Source organism: Cydia pomonella, chromosome 6 (assembly GCF_033807575.1).
Source record: "Cydia pomonella isolate Wapato2018A chromosome 6, ilCydPomo1, whole genome shotgun sequence".
In the NCBI taxonomy this organism is placed as follows: domain Eukaryota; kingdom Metazoa; phylum Arthropoda; class Insecta; order Lepidoptera; family Tortricidae; genus Cydia; species Cydia pomonella.
Window position 1 is genome coordinate 15458279 of NC_084708.1, and position 23639 is coordinate 15481917.

The 23639-nt window shown below is 35.6% G+C and overlaps 1 protein-coding gene across 2 annotated transcripts in view; it reads left to right on the top strand.

Moving 5' to 3' along the window:
* Positions 1-23639, top strand: part of LOC133519074 (uncharacterized) — a 72120-nt gene that overhangs the window by 36158 nt on the left and 12323 nt on the right. For both annotated transcript variants that reach the window (XM_061852967.1, XM_061852966.1), the window contains exon 2: positions 19831-19896. The gene's annotated coding sequence lies outside the window, so the exon portion shown is untranslated. The remainder of the gene's footprint in view (positions 1-19830; positions 19897-23639) is intronic.

Consider the following 23639-nt stretch of genomic DNA (forward strand, 5'->3'; position numbering starts at 1 on the left):
TAATTATTTTATATTAATTCAAGTCTTGGAGACGTTTTGCATCTCTAAAAATAATTAGCTCAACGAGGGGGGTGGGGTTAGGGTCGGCAACGCGCATGTAACTCCTCTGGAGTTGCAGGTGTACATAGGCTACGGAGACTGCTTACCATCAGGCAGGCCGTATGCTTGTTTGCCACCGACGTAGTATAAAAAAAAAAAAAAAAAAATTTTTAATTATATTTTATCTCTGACACTTAGAGACTTTTACATCTCTAAAGAATGTTTGTATTTGTTGGTTGTATTTTTTATCGTAGTTTTTTTGTGTAATTCGACATTAAGAGACTGTATACATCTTTAATAAGTAGGTATGTAATATTTCATTGATTCCATATTTGTAATTGTAATTTGATATTTTTATTGTTTGAAAGAAAATGACATGTAAACGTGCCCCTGTGGCCTATTTGCTGAATAAATGTTTGATGTTTGATGTCTTTATTCACCTAGTTTTGAATAAAACTGCTTCCTTAAGACTTAAACCACCGCTAACAGATTCGAACAATATTAGAGTCAATTAACGTTAGATTAATCACGGTGTTATAAAAACCGATAAAACTTAATTAAAACATAAGACGAACATTATTTTACATCTAACTTGAGATTCCTGTTATAAAGGCCGACTGTAGGATGAGCATGATATTTATCGAAAGAACTAAAAAAATCATAATTCATTGAATCACGACGCAAAAGTTCATTATAGTTTTTGTAATTAAACTTCCTAATATCTTGTCATGACTATGTAACGAAACAAAATGATCACGCACGCTCGTTTACATATATTATTATGTCGTGCAAATGGCGATTTGTGTAAGCATAAGCATGTAATGTCATTAGGAAAGGCATAGGTGGCATTTAAAAATATGCCCAATGGAGACGGCCATTCTAAACTACATTTCAAATGTGGTTATTTTCGATAAGTATCTAAATATCTATGATCATATTTTGTTAACGGACTTTTAATATTTTTCTTAGGTAATTTACATTACGTTCTGGATAATGAACTCTCTCGCTGGAATACGTTTATCTCCAGAAAAGTTTATGACAGGCCAACAGGACAAGTCTTTTATATTGTAAAATAGCCATGTTCTTACAAAGTTTCACAATTTTGAAGACAAAGAACCTAGTTAATATTTCATGTTTCTGCTTAACGATGTTTCTGGCGAGTCAGAGTGTTTCTTAAACAAGGACCGTAGTAAGTTACGAAACTGAATATTCATAAAACCAGTTGACAAATGCTGCTGGTAATAACAATGCTAAATATGTACGTTGATTTGTGTGAAACACATCTTCCTGCATATTTCAATATTAGAAACGCGGTGCAAATTGTCACCTATTAGGCACCTCTTTTACAGTAAGTACCGTATTATTGATGAATTGTTAGCTACCATTGTGCGAAACAAAGAAAATCTAGGCAGTTACTTAAATCAAAATTTTAAGTTTGGAATATAGTGACTCTTAGGAATGGCAAAAAGGTACCCGTCCTTAAACTTCGTCCAAAAGAGAGGTATGGGTATTGTGAATGTCATCTCGCTTTGTCACTGATGTAGTATATAAAATAAAAATAAAAAGTTTTTGTGTTTTCTATCCCTATGTGATCAGCACGTCAAACATTGCTATTTAATGAAGGAATAATGAATAATCCCATGAATGAAATACGCCCCGTACGGGTTACATAAACCCTTAATATTTTTTAAACCTAAACCTTCCTCAAGAATTACTCTATTGATAGCTGAATATGGGATGAAAATTCATTCAGTAGTGTTTATGTTTATTGCAAACATACATACAAATAGACAGACGCGGCGGTGGACTGTTTTTTATAAGGTGTAGTGATTTCATTAATTTTAAAATACACAATTTCATGGAATCACACCGTTTTTAATATTCTCAAAACACGTTGCATTGAGTAACGTAAATACACAATACCCTCATGAGCGTTTCATTAAGATTTCACTAGCTGAGCCCCTTCTAAGATTTTAAAATGGCATTATTTAGTTGTAATATAATATTCAAATTAATTATAATATTAGGGTAGGTACATGTCAAATATTCATATAATTTATTAAATACATAACTATTAATTACATTACACAATTACTAAGCGGTGGTAGCCGAGTGGATATGACGTCCGACTTTCAATCCGGAGGTCGCGGGTTCAAACTCTGGCCGTCTTCGTACCAATGAGTTTTTCGGAACTTATGTACGAAATGTCATTTGATATTTACCACTAGCTTTTCGGTGAAGGGAAACATCGTGAGGAAACCTGCATACATCTGCGAAGAAATTCAAAGGTGTATGTGAAGTCCCCAATCCGCATTGGGCTAGCGTGGGGACTATACCCCGAGTCCTCTAGTGCATGAGAGGAGGCCTGTGCCCAGCAGTGGGATATATATAGGCTGAATTATTATTATTCATTGTTATTAAATTCCATTTACAAATTATTAGGTATGTAGAAAAAACCTTTAATGTTGTAAAATGAGTAGTCTATAATTTCTTATTAAACAAAACACAATGGGTACTTTAAGGACTATGCAACCTAGGCGAAAAATCCTCCTTTTTTTCCTCCTCTAATACTTAACCAATCAAAATTTTGGAAACGGAATAAAAAAGATATTATCTGTGTCTGGCAGTTTTGATTTTTTGTGTTTATTGTTGCAGATTTTGTATGCAAGCGTCTGTTTACGGTGCATTTATTAAGGGATTTATTTAGCGCTTTTTAATGTAACCTAGCTCTTATAAAAACAGGAATATAAAAAAGAAAAATATACATACACACATGTACACACAGGTCCTGGAAATATTGGAATCATAAAAAATATTCATCTAGGGCCAAAATCCAGAGAGGTAAATGTCGAGAACGTTTGTGTGGTAAATTACCACTAAGGTTTTCTCTTAAAAATTATCATAGTCTTTCCAACACTTATATAATCTTATGCACAATCTCAGTAACAGAAGCTTACGCTGCGTTGCATAGTATTAATGAACAATACAAGATCACGTACCTTCGCTTTTAGTGTGGTATTTTTCTTACTCGTAAAATACGTAACTACAGTTTCACAGCTTTTCTCTATTACGTGAACCGTCGGGAATTGTTAAAAAACAACACTCTAACTCGTTTTGAAACAAATAAAACTGGAGTTTAACTGGGTTTCTTCACATCGTAAAAAGGGAACAGATCGTAAAGTGATTTTAGTCCTGCGAGTCAATTTGGCTCGGCGGGAAAACGACACGAATTTTAATTTAGACGGCGTCGTAGACATTTGAGCACATTAAATGCTGTCGTTTAGCGCCTTTTGATATTTTAGATTGGGATTTCATTAAAGATATCAAAGAGATCCAAATTAAATGAAAACTTTGTAGCAAAATTCTAATTACCAGTATCTGAAAACGCTCCTTTTGCAAGTAGTGCTATTTATACTTTATTTATATATAGTATCTGATGCACGAACTTTACTCAAAATACGCTTCTTAGAAGACAAAGTTTACGACGACAACTTTCAAACGTAAATGTTCGAACCTAACGAAATTCCCTGCGGGACTGACATTGATTGTTAGAATCAACTAACCGATTAGGTTTCAATTTTATATGCATATTACATTGTTCAGTATGCATAGTATATTTTGTTAACCGTATTATTGATGCCTATTAACATTCAAGCGCGTTTTCTAAATAACACCAAAATCCGTATTATTTTAAAGTGGCTGGCAACGGCAGCGCGGTTCACACTGAGGTCGAGCCACAATGTCTAACACTCAATAGATTCGCCCCTACGAGACAGGAGGTAAGAAAGAGCCCTGTTCCGCTCCGTGAAAGCCTGAGCCGGTTCCTTTCTATAGAATGCACCGACTTGCAGCCACAAAATAGCGCAGCTTTGAGACGGTTACTGCTTTCTATCTATAGAATATCCGCTGAGTTTATAAAGTGGGAAACTTTGAAAGGAGAACCTTTGCTTTGGTACACTTTTACCTAAATATCTTTTTAAGGGTACTATTTATAGATTCTTATTACACTCGTATATTAAGAGTTTTTATTAGCAGAACTGTATAGTAATACATACAAACATTTAAATTAATCCTAAAGGTTAACCGGTTCATCTTCGCTAACGGAACATGGATAAGTATCAAGGCTACCAGGAACGGATAACTCGCATACTAAAGAATGTCGAATAAAACGCATTTATTATACCTAAGTACGCCGAGATTGTTTTATCCACGTAAAACCACCCAATTTGCCATATAGGGTAAGAAAACTTATACTATGTGCATACGCGTATCAAGTATTTGATAGATAAAATGGGACTGACCAAACCGGTATCATCTGATACCTAGTTGATCTATGAAAAATGGGTACCACACATCATAATACCTACCCGCCATCCAATTTGGCACGCAATGAGAATTTCCCAATGGTTTTTAAACGAGACAACTTGGTGAACTGCCTTTTTGTTAATGGACATTTATATACACATTTTTTTTTTTTTTTGCAATTTTTGCAATGTAAACAGTCTTATCACTTGATGGAACTAGGTGCAATTGTTTGTTTGCCTCCAGGGTAGTGACCGCGCGTAGTCCACCCGAGCCCGCGGTGCGTCATGGCTAATCTTAGCTATCAAGATGTCGTCATGGCTTGACCTCCACCTGACTCACGTCTTATCCGACTACAATCACTATTATTATTTTTTAGCTCATCTTCATTACCCGAGATTTAATTGTCTAGGTAATTAAGATTCAACGTAAGTCTCTCGACTTTAATTAGATTTGCTATGCCGTAGGCCCTTTTACTTTGGGTCCTTTGTATTTTCTGTTGTTTGACCTAGTTCACTTTGTCTATTTATCTTCTTCATAGTTTCACTTGTAATCAGATTTCTTATCACACTGGAATTCAGTATATGCTATGAATTCCTATTGAAGCGTTGTTCGAAATGGTATAGTGATAACGAATCGCAAAGATAACTCATCCAGTGGCATGATAATTTTTGATAACAATAATCGATAGCTCTTGACCTATATTGTTCAGCAAAAACTATAATGTGGTCCTTGTAGATTCCAGAACTATTATGTATTAATTAAAATACACTGTGTTATACAGAAAAAATACGGTTTATTTATTTTTATTTTGAAACCCGTTATGCATTTAGTGCTATCGACAGCTTCACCTCAATTAGCATAAAATCGTTTTGTGAACAATGCCGAACACGGGTTTCCAGTTTAAGTGTAATAGGTAAAGTTGATAAGGTCGCAGTGCTTAGTCCCGTTACTCGTGGGTCTTGTCGTGTCGTGTGTGGTGTATTTTCAAAAGAACATTATTATTTTTAACGCTGGCGCATTATGTAAACTAAAACTGATGTCTCTCTTTAATATGATTTTTTTTCTTATAGTTTTTAAGCATGTAGAATTGTAGAGCTATTCTTACACTAGAAAAAAAACGGGTTTGTAAATTATTACTTTTCTGTACATTTAGATACATGGGATAAAACAATAATTTGCAGTACATCTTTGGATAACATAAGTAAACGGTAAAAAAAACACAGAAAGGCATTGACAACCAATTCAATTATTCGGAGTAGATCTGTCACGCACTGTCGAAGCACGGATCGAATGGTATCACTCTCGTATTCCGAACATCCTGTATCGCCGATCGCGACCTCAATACTAATCACCCCAAGACGTGACCCAAGTTTAAAGATGACAGATTTTCACCTGAAATTTTAAAGTCAAATAGATTGTAGCGTTGTGGAAGAAACGCAAGGCATGCTAATTTTTAAGGAAAGTTGACATTCGGCAAACGTTTTTTAGCATTTGTCTTTCTTTTCACTTTCGGGACCACACACAATTTCTTATAGAAGTTGTCAAAAAATTATACCGTAAAAAGTCTTACCTCATATATTTCACACAAGGCTCTCTTTAGAGTTCAGGAAATAACAATATTAATTTACTATACTATCTATTTAGGTCTTTTTACATTGACCTGGACCAGATTTCAACTTCAATTACCTATGCCGATACTGTAATAGATGCAAAATAAAACCAAGCCACTTCTATTTATTGTATCCGATGTAACGCTATTTTAGACAAACCCTATTTTTAGAGAAAATCAATAGTGGAAACTTGAACTAGGTTAGTGGTCAAATTCCAACCCGAGATACCGTTTATCTATCTATTATAACCTTAAGTAATTGACCTACAATTTATAAATAATCAGTGAGTTCCTAATACGCCTTAATTTGGCAGTGTATGTCAGGACATTCAAAACCTTTGACCCTTTTTTAGGGTTCCGTAGCCAAATGGCATAAAACGGAACCCTTATAGTTTCGCCATGTCCGTCTGTCTGTCTGTCTGTCTGTCTGTCTGTCTGTCTGTCTGTCTGTCCGAGGCTTTGCTCCGTGGTCGTTAGTGCTAGAAAGCTGAAATTTGGCATGTATATATAAATCAATAAAGCCGACAAAGTCGTACAATAAAATCTAAAAAAAATTTTTTTTTAGGGTACCTCCCCTACACGTTAAGTGGGGGTGAAATTTTTTTTTCGCTTCAACCCTAGAGTGTTGGGTATCGTTGGAAAGGTCTTCCAAAACGAATAGGGGTTTTCAAGAAACATTTTTTGATAAAGTGAATATATTCGGAGATAATCGCTCCGAAAGAAAAAAAAAATGTGTCCCCCCCCCCTCTAACTTTTGAGCCATAGGTCCAAAAAATATGGAAAAAATCGTGGAAGTAGAGCTTAAGAAAGACATTAAATGAAAACTATAGCAGACATGATCAGTTTAGCTGTTTTTGAGTTATCGCAAAAAGTTTTCCCTTCATAGTAATAAGACTTATTTTAATTAGGTACTGATTATGCAAATTTGCCTATTTGTTTAACTCAGGTGAAAGGTACCGTTTCATCCCTTGGTTAACAATTTACTATACTTTAAGCTCCAGTTTAGCTTATTGTGACTTAAGAGTAACTACGGAACCCTACACTGAGCGTGGCCCGACATGCTCTTGGCCGGTTTTTTTGTTTTTATTTCCTAATCAGAATCTTTAGAACTATGTACTTGTGTCCGTATACTATACTTAAAAAGGCCAAATACAGCTTGCTCTGAACCAAAGTTAGCCTTACCCTTACCATTAGGTAAGGTAAGGTTTGGCAGAATGAATCTTTGTGTTTCTAAGGTGTATTTAAAAAGTGGAGCCACCCATATTTTGATGCTGGTTATTTTTAGATTCGGCGACGTTTGAAGTTGATAACTGTTTGAGTTTAGGTTCTAAGTAAGTCAATTTTGGTATCATTTTCAACTAAACCAAATATATAAACGTAGATTTCATCTAAATCGGCTTAGCGGTTATTTATTCTCCATACAAACTATCACCTCCCATTTAACATGCTTAAGGAATGATGTCTGGCATAAAAACTATCCTATGTTCTCTTCCCCGGGACTCAAATTATCTCTATACCAAATTTTAACTAAATTGATACAGCGGCTTAAGCGTGAAGAAGAATTTTAAATAAAGTTTTGTTTCTTCGTATTTTATATTAAAATTAAATTAAATAAACATTTATTGCAGGATTAAATTTCCATATTATATTAGTAATTTATATGTTTTTACTTCAGAATTCTGTCAATGTGATAACATAAATGAATGCGGTATCCCCGACTGATAGGAAAAAGATACCAAACGTGGCATAGTACCTAGCTTAAATGATATAGATACCTATGAAGATAGAAATGAGGTTAAGCATATAAAAAATAAGAGTTATAGGAACTTTTAGTTAGTAGTTTTTAATCTGAGACATAAGATTTGCGAGGTATTCCGAGTCGCACACGCATCGGTATGCCGTGCCGTAGTCGGTATAGACTGTATCGTAAAACTGGATGAAGTGGCCTGATAGCCGATAATCGCTCGTGGTGCCGTAATCTGATTTCCGATCATGAATTCCTAAACGGATGATTTTAATCAAATCTTCGATATGTGTAATTGGAATGGGTTAAGTTCATTATTAGACTTAGCAGGTAAAAGTCGCTCAAATTGCACGTATTGCTTGTTTTTTTACATACATAAAAACATTACCTGTTTCATAGACAAATCCATTAAAACACAGGACTAGGTATGTCATTGGCCCAATCACGTCACAAAAGGATGCTGAAAGAAGAGGAACATGGTATCTAATATGATCTCGTTAGTTCGGATGATTTATATATTGAAAAAGCTCCAAGCTTCTTACGTTCCCGAAATACAATAAAACTACAAAGATGCACGCCAATAAAGAATAAACTAAATTAAATTACTCAATTATTGCTTTTAACGGCTATTTTGTTTCAAAAATAACTTTCCTTTTTGTTTTCAAGGCATATAAATGATACATACATAGGAAGTTCCACGATGTTTATTTTGAATAATAAACGGATGGACCGGAATTTCTTTCTGCTTGCATACTACCTTAAAATTAAGGGAAACCTAGAAACATATTATTCTTGATGTGGACCTGTATAGTCGATTTTAGCATTTAATATGGTGATATTTACAGATAAATGTGATCAAGAAACTTATCGAATATCATTTGTTTTATTATGTGTTAGTAAAAAAAAAATTCATTCGTCAGCTTACGCAACAGTGTTTCGCAACGCCAGGTAACACCAACTATGTATGCAGCACTTCTCCTTCTGTAGCTGCCACAAAATCAAGATGCACGTGTACTATACGATAAACTGCAAAAATACACACCCATTTTATAAATAATAAAGTGAGTTTGTACTTTTGCTGCTAGGTGTACATATGTGCGTCTCAGTTTCTAGGAGTTGCAGACAGAGAAGCCCCGTGTTTCCCATCTCGTGTGCACTGGCCTTAAATGGTGACCACAATGCGTAAAGGTTTACTAAACAGCAAGATGTTTGATCTAATTATTCTAAACAAATTACAATGTGCTTAGCGCACGATGTAAAAAATTAGAGGGCGACATTCCTGGTCATGATCACGACACGCATTTAGAACTGTTTACTAAACAACAATACGTTCTATATCAATGCAGTAGTGACAGTTGTAATTTTCTAAGCTCGTTGTCGACATATTGGACTAATTAGTTGTTCCTATACGGCTACCACCAGTTTGACACGGGCACATTTATTCCCTAGCGTGTGCATAACCTACTTTTGAATACAGTTGCTCAAAAAGTGCTACTTTACGTAGCTGCTTAGCGTTCGCAAAGTTGGTTTTTGCGAACTAGTGCTTTTTACTTTTCCAACTTTTTTAAATTTCTTTACAGTACATATGGGGCTACTTTATAGCACTAGTGCGAGAAGTAGCATATTACGTTACTGTGTCGAACATTTAAAGGGCCATATGTACTGTAAAACGTTGTACGATACATGTGCGAATAGGTAATTCGCAACTCGTGTCGATTTAAAACACTCCCTTCGGTCGTGTTTTAATTTATCGCCACTCGTTTCGAATTTCCTATTTTTCGCACTTGTATCGTAATGTACTATTCTAATCGTAATACACGACGTAACCGACGTCCACAACAAAGAGTTTGTATGTCCAAAAACTTTAAATTTTTTTTTTCGCCATTACTCGTTTATTACGTCCATAAAATATTATTGCACGATATAAACTAAATTTATTTGTTATTATATAAATAAAATGTTATATAATACGATATTTCACTATTTTTTTTAATTATTGGCTGAATTAAATTATCATTGCCGCTTTTGCTGTCGTGAACAGAAAAAATTTAAAAGCAAAACCGGCGCCCGCTATTTTCAGTTTTTTCACTTAAAATTTAGTTGTGTCAAAACAATTAAACTGTACTCCCTTCAGTCGTGTTTTAACTTATCCCCACTCGTTACGAATTTCCTATTTTCGCACTTGTATCGTCAATAACTATTTTATGCCTATCGCTCGTATTCGTATATTAGTGCGAGCGAGATGTATATATATAATAATATACATCTCGCTCTCGCCCATCTCGCATCAATATATATAATTATTGGCATATACCTAAGTAACTACCTGTAATTTAAGTTGAACAGTTTTATGGTTTAGGTCCTAACAATTTTACGTCCATTGTTGATTGATTTCAATTTAATTACTTTAGTCGTGATAGTGATCATATTCATGTTAATGGCATAACTGGACGTGTTTATATTATGTTAAATCATCAATCATGGCGATCGATCGGACACACGCTCCGTAGACTGGACAACCACCTGTCCAAGCAGGGTCTCTACTGGCAATCGACTGGTAGTAGACGGTCGGAGCGGCCTCGTACCTACCACATGAAGGCGATCAGTTGGGAAGGGCTGGCTCAACAGGACTCGGCTGGAAAGAGCTGGAACACTCATTCAGGATAAACAAAATGAAACAAATGGAAAATTCTTCTGCGAGCCCTATGTCTCTATTAACGAGCAGGATAACAGGATTATATCATCATCATCATCATTTTCTATACAGCACCGTTATCGGCGGGTTTCCTTTGATGTTATTGTGCCAGCATAAAATATTGTGCACGTGCTTCAACAGCCATAATGTTTTTCAAGGAAAAACGCTGATGTCACAATACTTACGTTCCTAAACCAATTCATTTTCTTGTGAACAAATTTTCATTTTCCGTTTTCCTTTTACTCCGCACCTATTTAGATATTAGTCATGTTTCACGTCATAGCACTTAGCGTTCCGCAGCTCTTTACCCGATTTGCTCTGAAGTTACGTAAGCTTTAGCAATACTCTTTTACAAGAGGATGACGATTGCATTTTATTATACGCTTCAAAATGTATGAGTCTTCATACAAAGTGTTTGCCTACTTGTTTTTGCTGATTATTTGCTGACCACCAACTCGGGCCGGCCTACGCGTCCGTTGACAGTTAGTACTCATAAAGTCTCACCTTTACTGTGTTGCATGGAAATGAACGTCCCGTCTACAGTCGTAACAGAAAATTAAAATCGCTGTTTTATTATAGTTACATTCAATATTATGAACAAAAGGCTATTTGTTGCCTGCGTATTCCAATTAGCGATTCCGCCTAATAAAAAGACCTCTTCCTCTGCTGCGCTACACATTTCAGAGGACCGATCGTATCCGAAACACCACACTGCGCTCAAGAACCCGCATTGCTGACGTTGGCGAGAAGACTGCTAGGCTGAAATGAGACTGGGCCGGTCACGTCTCGGCTGTCGCATGCATCCATACAGGTGGGCTAGTGTAGCTACCAAGTGGATGCCGGAATATGGGCGTGGACGTGGTAGACCCAGATGGAGATGGCGGGAAGACCTAAACACCTTCTTCAGCAACTGGCCGGAAGAGGTGCTAGATCGGGAGCCGTGGAGATCAAGGGGAGAGGCTTTTGCCCAGCAGTGGGACACTAAAATCGGCTAGAAAAAAAAAAAATTAACAACAACTATTATTATTATTATTTATTAATCAGGCAGGCAGTTGAAACAACTGATTGTTGCCTGTATTATTATGTTTATTAAGCTCAAAAGTTTACACCTAATACATAATTTCTTATAATATATTACATAGGATTCATTGTCCAAGAGTTTTTCGCTGATACTTAAAATAGGTATGAACCTGTGCTATAAGTACCAGTTACCTTCCATTTGTCTATATATTTTATACATGTATTATATCTAGACGGGTGTTATTTATAATCATACTGTAAAGAAAGTTATATATCTGAGTGATCTTCACTTAAAATGTATTATTTGCGCTGGTTAAGTATTTGTCTAGTCTGTTCTTAAACTGATTGACATTCAGTGCTGAGACCACATCTTCTGGTAGTTTGTTCCACGCTCTGACCACTCTGTTGCTGAGAAAATGTCTGCGGGGGTTGTTTTAAGACAGTTCAGATATTAACTTATATTGGTGGCCTCGCAGACGGGTGTTACTCTTGCGCTTGTACAGGTCTTGAAACTGGTTTATATCGTAGTGTCACGTCAGAATCTTAAACGTTTCAATCAGGTCTCCACGCTCTCGACGATCTTTTAATGTTGTGAGCTTCAGCACTTTAAGTCTTTCTTCATAAGACATATTTTTTAGTTGTTTCGGTATTTTTGTGAAACTACGTTGCACTTTCTCAAGCATCTCAACATCTTTGACGAAATAAGAACTCCAGACTTAAAAAGCGTACTCTAAGATGGGTCTAACATATGTCTTATATATCTTAAGCATTAGTTCTGGCGTTAGGATTCCAAAGGCTTTTCTAGCGAGGTAGATCAAGGATTTAGGTCTTTTGGTAATGGTTGTGACATGTTCTTCCCACTTGAGGATTTCAGTAATTTTGACTCCCAAGTCCGTTTGCACTTTAACTGGTGTAAGTTTGGTTCCTTCTAGGGCGTAGCTAAGATGTGGATTGCGGTTACCAACTTGTAGCACTGTACATTTTTCAGTATTCAGACTTATAAGCCATTCTTTTGACCGTTTTGCTATCTCGTCTAGATCTTTTTGGAGTTGGTCGAAGTCGTGTAGAGGGTTAGAAAATATCTTCGTGTCGTCGGCAAAGATACTGACGCTGCAATGAAGATTATGAGGCAGGTCAAATGTGTATACTATATACAGCACAGGACAGGTCCTTGAGGCACACCGCTGTGAATTTCGCGCTGCTTTGACAGCGTATCACCAACTCTTAAACGGAAGGTTCTTTCTCGAAGGAACGCCTCAACCTAGCTGAGAAGCCTACCTCGTATACCCACAATTTCTAATTTTTGTAACAGTATTGTTGTAGGGACTTTGTCGAATGCTTTTTCGTAGTCTAGGTAAATGATATCTGCAGGTTCTCCGTCGTTGTAGCTCTTGGTCCAGGACGAGAGACACGAGAGCAGGTTTGAGACTGAAGATCTGCGTGGACAAAAGCCGTGCTGCTGGTCATTTATCACTTTATGCTGGTTGAGGAAGTTCTTTATGCGTTTAACTACGATCTTTTCCGTTAATTTACACAATACACTCGTTAGACTGATTGGTCTGTAAGGACTTGATTATTGAAACAACAACATATTGGAAGTGTTTTTTATTTGTAAAGCGCTGTCTCACTCTTACCTTACTGTTTATACATATCTCTATTCTTGTTACTCTAACGGTGTTATTAAATATCGAATGAGACTACTATGGTTCGACCTAATAATCGACTTTGCCCTTACATGCCCTTTGAAATTTAAATTGAAAAGAATATATTATTTTAATTTTAAATTTCACATCTCTCTTACCCTTACATGCCATTATTTCAACAATTAAACAAACTATATAATTAAATTAAGAAAACAAATTTACTACGTTAAGTTACTTCCATTTTATTTGGGCGGGCCTGAAGCTGAAACTACTTTTACATTAACAACGTTATACAACTCTAAATTACTGAAACTTTACTTGACAAAACAAACTTGAAATTGCAACTTTATATAAATGAGAAATATGTTAGTATACTCTACTCTTACACTTCTTTGATCAAATCAACATTATTTACATATTAATTTTGTTTCACACATTTCCAAGCTAATTTTATTTACATCTGACCTTAATGTGTCATGACCTTAAACTATAAGCAAAATTATACAGCACATTTTTTTGATACATTTTCTAACTTTTAATATTTTTTGATCTTTTTTTTTTATTAAGCAACATATATACAGCAATTGTAGTTAATGTCTTACATTTTATATACAAAATTTATTTAAAGTGATATCCTTTTTCTTATTAAAAAAAAACTACATCTCAGTCATTATGTACAAATTTTCCTTTTTCAATTCGGCACTAGTTTAAGTTCATTATTGATATACAAATGTGTTCGTTTTTTTTTTTTTCTACTTTTTCTTCTCACAATATTATCCTACTATACAGACCTTTTTACACTTAAATCTAGGTATGTACATATTTATAGCAAATTCTATCTATTTACACTTTCTGGCGCTTCGCAATCTGACTTTTCTTTCCTTTCTTTTTATTACATACTTGAAACTGAGTTACTCTTAAAAAAAAAACTTATAGAATTACTAGACTGTTTTACTTTACTATGCAATTTTATACTGAAAAACTTTAAATTGTGATAAAAAATTTGATATCTAAGACTCTTTGGTACATAGATTATATACTAACAGGGAATATAAGAGAAATACATATATTTATATTGTCAAATCCGGTTAAATATCATACTTGTATGGTCTCTCAGTGATGCGTCCTCTATTGGTTACATACTGCCTTCGTCCTCCTGTATGACTGGTCCCATCATAATCCAGTGTGTTTGTCAAGTCCGTGGTCTGATGATCCTCCTGTATCTGGTCACTATGGTAGTTTGCATCATCACTGTCATTATTGTTGTACTGGTCACTATTGATATGGTCATCGTTTTGTGTGCCTGAAAAAGCTGAAAAAGAATCTAAAGGGGGAGGTGGTGTTAAAGGTTTCAAAAATTGTACATGGACTATCTTCTTCTGTGTGGGTTGTTTGACATTCTGTATCTCATAGCATACTGATCCTATTTTTTTTACTATTTTGTATGGTCCCTTGTATTTTGGTGTCAACTTGTGATCTTGTGGTTGGGGCCATGCATATAAAACATATTCATCCTCCTTGAAGTTGTGTTCTAGTTTTCTGAGGTCAAATCTTACTTTATTTCTACAATGTTGCTCTTCTATTTTTTTGTTAGCTATGGTTCTTGCTTCTGATAATAAATCTAACTGATGTGTCCGGTCCATATTGTCTTGAATAGTGCCTATGTGAATTTCATTTGGTGGTATTCTAGGATGATATCCATGTAGTAAATAAAATGGCGAATATTTTGTTGTCTTCTGTCTGGATGTGTTTATTGCTAATAAAGTATTAGGCAACAACTTATCCCACTCTGTACTATTTTCCAATGCCATTTTAGTCAGAGTTGCAATAATTGTGGCATTTGCTCTTTCAATTAATCCGTTGCTCTGAGCCGTGTATGGTGTTGTAGGCAGATGTTGTATTCCATATTTTGTAAAGAAACGTTGAGTTGATTGACTCATAAAACATGGGGCTTTGTCTGAAATATATGTCAAGGGTGGACCATATACATAAATAATATCCTTTTCTATTGTGTCTATAACATCACTAGCAGATAACGAACTTGTGGGCTTTGCCATTATGTACCTAGTAGCATGGTCTATATGTACTAGCATGTATATGTTTCCTGAAGTGGTCTGTGGTAATGCTACTATGTGGTCAGCTGATATTACTTCCATAGGTGTGTGTGGTATGGGTCTTGTGCCCATTAATCCATAAGCCAATTTTGTTCTTCGATTGGTACTTGCACAAATAATACAAGCATTTGTGTAAGCTTTAACATCCTTGTGCATTGATTTCCACCAATATTTTTGTTTGATGCGTGCCAACGTTGATTTCATATCCATGTGTCCACTGTCATCGTGGGCTAGCTTTAATATTGAAGATCTCAAGCTTTGGGGTACTACGATTTTCTCTTTATTGAACAGCTCTTGTTCGTTGACATGTATGAGAACTCCATTTTCTATTTTATATTGTTGTCTAATTTGTTGCAAATGGTGTGTTGTTGGTTCTTGACTTAATTTTGTGCATATTGACTTAATGAAATTGTCTTTATTTTGAGCTTGTTTTAATTTTTCTTCATTACTTGTTACTATCATCATACATAAATCTTCTAATGGATATCTTGACAAATGATCTGCAATACAGTTTTGTTTTCCAGGTCTGTGCATGGGTGTGAAATCAAATGGGGCCAAATCCACAACGTATCTGGCGAATTTTCTGTTCATTTTTGATTTATTTATAACATATGCTGTCGTGTAACTGTCCGTGATAAGTGTAAATTTTGTGCCTAGCAAATAAACTCTGAATTTTTGCGTAATAGCCCAATGCACTGCCGTAACCTCGAGTTCATTTATGTGATATCTTGTTTCTGTATCTTTCAATGATCTACTCGCGTACTCAATCACTTTTTTCTGTCCATTTTGAACTTGAAGCAAACATGATCTTTTTGAAGCACTGTTTCGCGCATGTCTAGTTTCTTCTGCATCTTGGCGAAAATATGCTAATATTGGTGATGACGTGATTAAGGTTTTAACTGATTGAAATGCTTTTTGTTGTGCTTCTGTCAATGTCACTTGTTTTTTCTTCAACTCCTGTTTTTTATCTATAGACAAATTTGCGTTTCGTTTCAACATATCTGTCAGTGGTTTAACAATTGATGCATAATTTTGTATGTATTTTCTAAATGTATTGGTGAAGCCTAAAAATGATCGAATTTCAGATATTGATGTCAAAGTTTCGTATTTATTCACTGCAGCTGTTCTTTGCGGATCTGGTTTTTCTTCATTGTGACCAATTATTCTTCCAAATAATGGTAGTTCTGTAGCTAAAAATACACACTTTTCCTTGTTTAATTTCAACTTTTTTGTCTGTGTTGCAATAAATACCTGCTCCAAAATTGTCAATAATTGTTCAATTGTATGTGCACCTCCTGAAATGTCATCGTAATACAAACGTACTCCTTGGTCATATAAGTGTCCATATGTTAAATTAATTACTTTTGACATAATCGATGGCCCTCCGACCATTCCAAACATGACTCGCATGAATTCTACATGATGATCCTGTGTTATTACCGCTGTCTTATAAATATCTTCTTCTTTAATTTTAATATTGTGATATGCATGGTAAATGTCAAGTTTAAATTTGTATACAAACTGTGATATTACATTTATTATATCTTCCATTCGGTCTATAGGTTGAACATTGTTTTCTGTAATCGGGTTTATGGTTTTTGAATAATCTACAACCGGTCTGAAAGGAGTTGTACTATGAAACGGCTGTTCTACAACAAACATTGGTGCAGCATATAGGGAATCTGAATGTCTACATATCTTTTGCTCAATCCATTCATCTATCGTTTTTCTTAAAAATTCTCGTTCTGGTTGTGGAAGTCTGTATGGTTTACATTTAATAGGAACATTATGTTTTAACTTTATTTCTAGTTCTACATCCTGAAATTCTCCTATATCATTTTTGTCACTTTTAAAAATTTCAGAATACTTGTCAACTAAATTAGCAACTTTTTCTTTGTCATCCTGTGTAATTAAAATTTCCTGGTTGCTAGTGCTAATGGTTTTCATACAACATGCAGTTAAAGTGTTTTCTTGTGACAAATTGTCAAAATACTCTGTATGTGTAGGCGTAATAATACATATTTTGCCATCTGGTTCATGTATAATTCTTGCATATACTGAATATTGCCAATCTTTTCCTAATATCATATCTACTGGTAAGTTTTCACTGATTGCTATCTGAGGCATAATATAGTCAATTTTTCCCACCTGTAATCTTGCTGTAAACCATCCAACGGGTGTGATCATGCTTCCTGCTACCTTGTATGAGCCTTTTTGCCATGGGTGTACTTGCAGGTCACTTGGGAGTAGCTTCTTATCCACCATGGTTACCACTGATCCTGAATCTGGGAGTGCTGACAGTTTTATATTGCTGTTGAGTATAATTGGTATTAATGTTACACTTGGTTCATCAAATTGAATGCAATTTACTTGCTTTTCCTTATGCTGATTATGTTTGATACCTGTTGATGTGCTTGGGTTATTTAATTGATTAGAGTATGGTTTTGTTGCTTGTTTTTCTTTAGGTGACTGTACATTGGAGTGTTGTGACTGTATTTCACAATTGTATGAAACATGGCCTTTTCGCTTGCATCGGAAACAAGTAACTTCTTCTATTTTGTCTACACCGGGGTTGTATTTTGGTATGAAATTGCTTTTTGATTTGTCAAATGTTGGTTTACTTACTGATTCATGCTGCTCGGTCATCTTACGCTGTACCTTCCTGATGTTGTCAATTGCTGTCGCATGATTGATGAGTTCCTCCACGTTCTTACAGCAATGTGTTGCTATGGGCGTTGACCACCGCATGTCTTGGATTCCTTCTAGTATCAGAGATACTCGATCTGGCTCTGGAATTAAACTTGGGGACTTTTCAAGCATCGCATTTTTAACATAAATGTACTCAGTAATGGTTTCATTAGAGCGAAGTATCCTTTTACTTTGGTATTGTATGAATTCGGCAAATGACATTCTTATTTTAAATCTATCTATCAGTTGTTTTTTCCATTCTGACCATGATTCAATTTTTTTTCCACAAACAGTATTCCAATTATAAGCTGGACCTCTTAATCGCATGGATGCATTTACCATTGTCAGGTTATCTGACCAACTTGCTAATGCAGCTATACGTTCTACTTGCCTAACCCATTCAGTTGCATTTTCAGTGCGGTTACCTCCAAAAAGAGGGATAGCGTTACTTGTATCACTAGTTGAGAAGACTTGGAAAGTAGGAGACATTTTATGTGCAATTATTTCTTGGGTCTGTGCCAATTGAGTTAAAACTTCGGTTAAGGTCGCATTTGTACCTTCCGCTGACGTACCTTGGTCTAATACCGGTGCTCGACTTGCTTGTAGTTCCCGAATTTGCTGTCTCATGGACTCCATTTCCAAAATTTGAGATGTACGACGTACCTTTTCTTGCTTCAATGCTTCCATTGTACCATCCTGTAATTTAGCTTTGTTGTCCTCGATAATTCTTCTGATTAAATCATGTTTTAGGCCACTTGTTGGCAAATAACGTATTGACAATTCTTCTCGTAATTGTGTTACCGTGAAACTTTGAAAATTTTCTTCTTCTGTTCCTTCCATTTCAGTTAATTACGTTTAACCTGAAAGCTGAAAAAAGAGAAAACTTGCCGGCGTACCGAAACTTGGTACTCGCAATTAATCGTATCGCGTGCTTATTTCCTTCAACGTAGGACTATCCTCGCAATCCGGCTACATCCGTGTTTTAACAAACGTTTTAAACTTGATTTTATCTTTTTTACATTATTTACGCTATGATTTCTTTAAATTCATGTTTATTTTTCACTTCACATTACGTTTAACTAATTATTTTTAATTAATTTGGCCGAGCGCCATGTAAGGACTTGGTTATTGAAACAACAACATATTGGAAGTGTTTTTTATTTGTAAAGCGCTGTCTCACTCTTACCTTACTGTTTATACATATCTCTATTCTTGTTACTCTAACGGTGTTATTAAATATCGAATGAGACTACTATGGTTCGACCTAATAATCGACTTTGCCCTTACAGGTCTATAGTTAGCTGGTTCCTTTTGGAAGACACCTGCGAATTGATTTGCAAACACTTCTGCGATTTCTGTGGTTTTGTGTTACAGTTTCCCCTTTATTGTTACGAAGTGCCATTGGTACGCTAAACTTAAATGTCACTTGTTGACGTACATACGAGTAGAATTTCTTTGGACCAGCCTGTACAAAGTTTGTCTCGTAGGTAATGCGAGAAGATCTACATAGGTTGGTTAGTTTGTTGTTGATTTTCTTGTAGTCACTGTACGCTGTATCTAATCCGGTTAGTGATTATCTCTTCCATAGGGCTAGAACTAGCGGTGAATGTCGATAAAATGTTGTATACGGTGTTTCTTATATGTTAGAATAAGGCTAACATTAAATTATCCGCTTTTTAGAAATATAAATGATCACGTACCTATCATATCAAAGGACCCAATTCAGTCACAAAATTATCACAATTATGTAGTAATAATTAGTAAAATAAAATTGAATACCGTTTTATTAGGCAGGCGTCCGGTTTTTTATCCCATAGCCCAGTATTTAGTCCATCGCTTTCACCCAATAGCAGTTCATTTTAGATTCCATCACCTCCCAAAGGTCCGGCACACCATTGTTTCGTGATGGGAAAGAAGTACAATATATTACTTATATGTACTAATTATTAACCTTATTTTTTTCTTTTTCATAGGTTGTGACGCAAAATAAGAAAACAGAAGTTAAATGAGATTCCTGCCACGACCAGACAAAATATAAGGTAAAATAGTTTTATGTTAACTTTTACGATTTCCACACATTATTTTAACGAAAGCAGAAAACATTATGCTAACGGTGATGTTCCCACACTGTTTGTTCCTGTGACACTGCATGTCTAGAAAACTCAAAATATTTTTTTTTTTATTACAGTTAGGTTCAGCTCTAGACAAATACAAAATAAAAATACTATAAATTAAGCGGTAATAAAAAGCATTATCACTGAAAATATCTACATTAAATAGTTATATTATCAAAGAGGCCGACTATGGAGGCTGTCCAGTAAATCCTATCGATATTCCTTAACTTTAACGTAACCTTATTAGGACGCAGCTAAAAGTTTTGTGGGCTCGGCAATCTATTTACTGTGCCTAGCTCCAACTCTATGTGTAATCCATATGGATAGCACGTTTATTAAATAAAATCTCTGCTAAGAAAATTTACCAGTTGTAAGGTAGACATCCGAGTTCTTGTCTCTGTCCCAGTAGCCCGCTGCGGGCTAAGCACGGTCGCATTTTTATCGCCTGTCACCATGCCTGTCACGTTCTAACAGGTATGTAAGTGCGAAAGTGACAGGCATAGTGACAAATGATAAAAATGCAACCATGCTGCCACCGCAGTACATTATATATTATAACTACTAATTAACGTTTTCGGCTCAGTGATCCAAAAAGAATCTTGGCCTCTGAAACGAGAGCGTGCCACCTCTCCCGATCCTGCGCAACTTCCTGCCAGTTACTGACGCGAAGCTGAAGCAGATCTGCTGCGACACTGTCTTCCCAGCGATACCTGCGAAATATTCTAGACATTAATATTTTATATTATTATAGGGACATTCTTACACAAATTAACTACGTCCCACAGTGAGCTCGAGAAGGCTTGTGTTGTGGGTGCTCAGACAATGATACATATATATAATATACTAATACTTAAATACATAGAAATTATCAGCAATATTTGCTCATCAGCATGACTTAAATAAGATGCCCTCACCGGGATTCGAACCCAGGATCATCGTCTTCATAGGCAGGGTCACTACCCACTAGGCCAGACCGGTCGTCAAACATCTTCAGACTTAAGACATAATCAATTATAGAGGTGGCAGCAGGGTTTCGTCTATTGGGCATTTACAATAGCGAGCACTATTTAGAACGTTTACCTTAAAACATTTAAATTACTCAACAAGAGATATCTATATGTTAATTGTTAAGTAATATAAGTAGATATATTTTATGAAATTTATTCATTGGCTTTAAAGTGCAGTAGGTTCAGGCAGCAGAGTTTTTGAAAAATCGTAGTGTTTTAAGGTTCCGTACCCAAAGGGTAAAACGGGACCCTATTACTAAGACTCCGTTGTCCGTCCGTCTGTCTGTCTGTCTGTCGGTCCATCTGTTACCAGGCTGTATCTCATGAACCGTGATAGCTAGACTAGACAGTTGAAATTTTCATAAATGATGTACCTATTTCTGTTGCCGCTATAACAAATACTAAAAAGTATGGAACCCTCAGCCTGGACAAGTGCAAGTCCGACTCGCACTTGTCCAGTTTATTTAGATGACAATTAATACGGCTGCCAAAAAGTTTATTAGCATTTTTGAGACCATTTCTTTAGTAACTTCATCGATTCAAAACCTGATTTCTCGACTTTCGCTCGACAAAAAAAAAATCACGAACATAGGTCTAAAACGCTAAAAGTAATATTTTTTGTTCAATGGCTAAAATTAAATTTGCTTCTAATAATGCGCAATTTAATTTTTAATAGAATTCATCGATTACTTTTTTTATTTATTAAAAACTTACAAACAAAAAAAAAAGCAAAAGCTTGATATCTGCGATGCTATGTGTGCCCGGGACACAGCCATCTCGCTCGCGTTTATGCTTAGTGATATTGGGAGGAGAACCTGACCCCACGGGGCCTTAAAAAGCTCGAGATAAATTGTTTGACAATTTAATTACCGCTCCTTAATTTTTTGCCTTCCTGCTTCCTTAATACATATTCTCGTATAAATATGTCTGTAAAGGTAACGAGTGACTATATATGGTAAAACTAATTGCTGACTATGGCCTATGACAAACCCGTTTAAACACGGATATAGAAATGAGATATTCCAGCTAACATGAGAGTAGTCATAACGTATTCGTTTTACTGCAGCAGCATTACTGTCGCAACGTCTTAATCAGTACGACTAAGATGGTCGGCTCTTTATCATTTTTTCACCATGCCTGTCACGTTCTAACAAGTATGTAAGCGCGAAAGTGACAGACATAGTGACAAGAGATAAAAATGGTACCATGCTGCTACCGCTGGGCAGTTATTCACGCAATTTTCCAACGAAATTGACAGCCATATTGTTGGCGTCAACGCTGTATAGTTAGTGTCATCCACGATGACGCGCAATTTGTCAAATCTAACCTTTAATAACATGACATTACGAGTCAAGAGACGTGTCTTCGTGAATGACACGATCTATAGCAGAAACGTTACAATACCTAGTAATGCTGTTATACTCGTCAATCCGAATGTCACCTTTAAGAAGAAATCTGTTTTTCTCCTTCGAGTGCGAGTCAGAGTTAGCCGGTTGTTTTAGTAATATTTTATACACTATTTATTTATTTACTGTTTTTTTTACAGATATACTTTTAGTTATATCATATTAAGCTACTATATGGTAGTAGGTTTGTAAGGTTTATCTGTTCGAAGCGATTATAATCTCAGTTAATTTTATTTCATCTTATTTTAAAACAATCTTCCTACAGCCATGGGATACCTTATATTTTGACCACAAGCTTCATTGTAACATACGAGTATCATCATAGCATTATTTGCATTGTAAATCATCACGCTATATACAGTTTTCGACGCTGCTTGAGTTAATTATTCAATTTTTATCTTGATTAGCATCACCGGGACCAGTTTCTAAATAAACAGTTTCGAAACACCTAAACGTGTATTTCTATGTAACAAATTAGGCACAGATAACAATTTTGTTTATGTCAGTAGGTACATATTTTTCTCAAAAAAAGTGTCTGGCTGACGGAATAATAAAGTATATAGGTACCTAGTAATAAAAAGAGTGGGGATCTGTGTTAGTATCCTGAGTAGGAAAAAGTATAAGAAATTTATTTTTAATGCGAAACATTTTTGGCCTTTGTTAGCCGACTTAAACGAACTGAATAGACGATAGGAAACAAAATATCATGTCATAAAAACCTCTGATTTTTCTTATCAGAGCATGATACCTACTGAATATGCCCATAAGCAGATCCCCCCTATTTTTGTTACACCTTGTACATACAAAGACCAAAAAACTTTTCTCATGCTGTTAAAAGATCGTGATTTATTGCTCAGGATCAGGATTTTACTCGTATCTTTTTATATTCTAACGCGACCACGTTATTTTTCGCCATATCATCATTAAAATTACCATCAACGTTATCAAAGAACATTTTACAGACGTTGCGGTATAATTAATTATCCTTAAAATCTCGGTGCCAAAACAGCCATTATCTTCTATGCGTGTATACTGGTCGTGTATTTCCATAGCCTAACAAGCGTGGCGAGCCCAGGAACCGATGAAATCAATGACCTTGAGTTCTTTAGAAACTTTGTGATGTAGGAGAGCACACTATATTGGATGTGTTTCATTCCTTTGCACTCGGCAAGCGATTGGAAGAAGACACCTGGCAGCGACCAGTTTAGTATTTTTCCAGTATCGTTTGATTTTGAACCTTGACAGATATAGTATT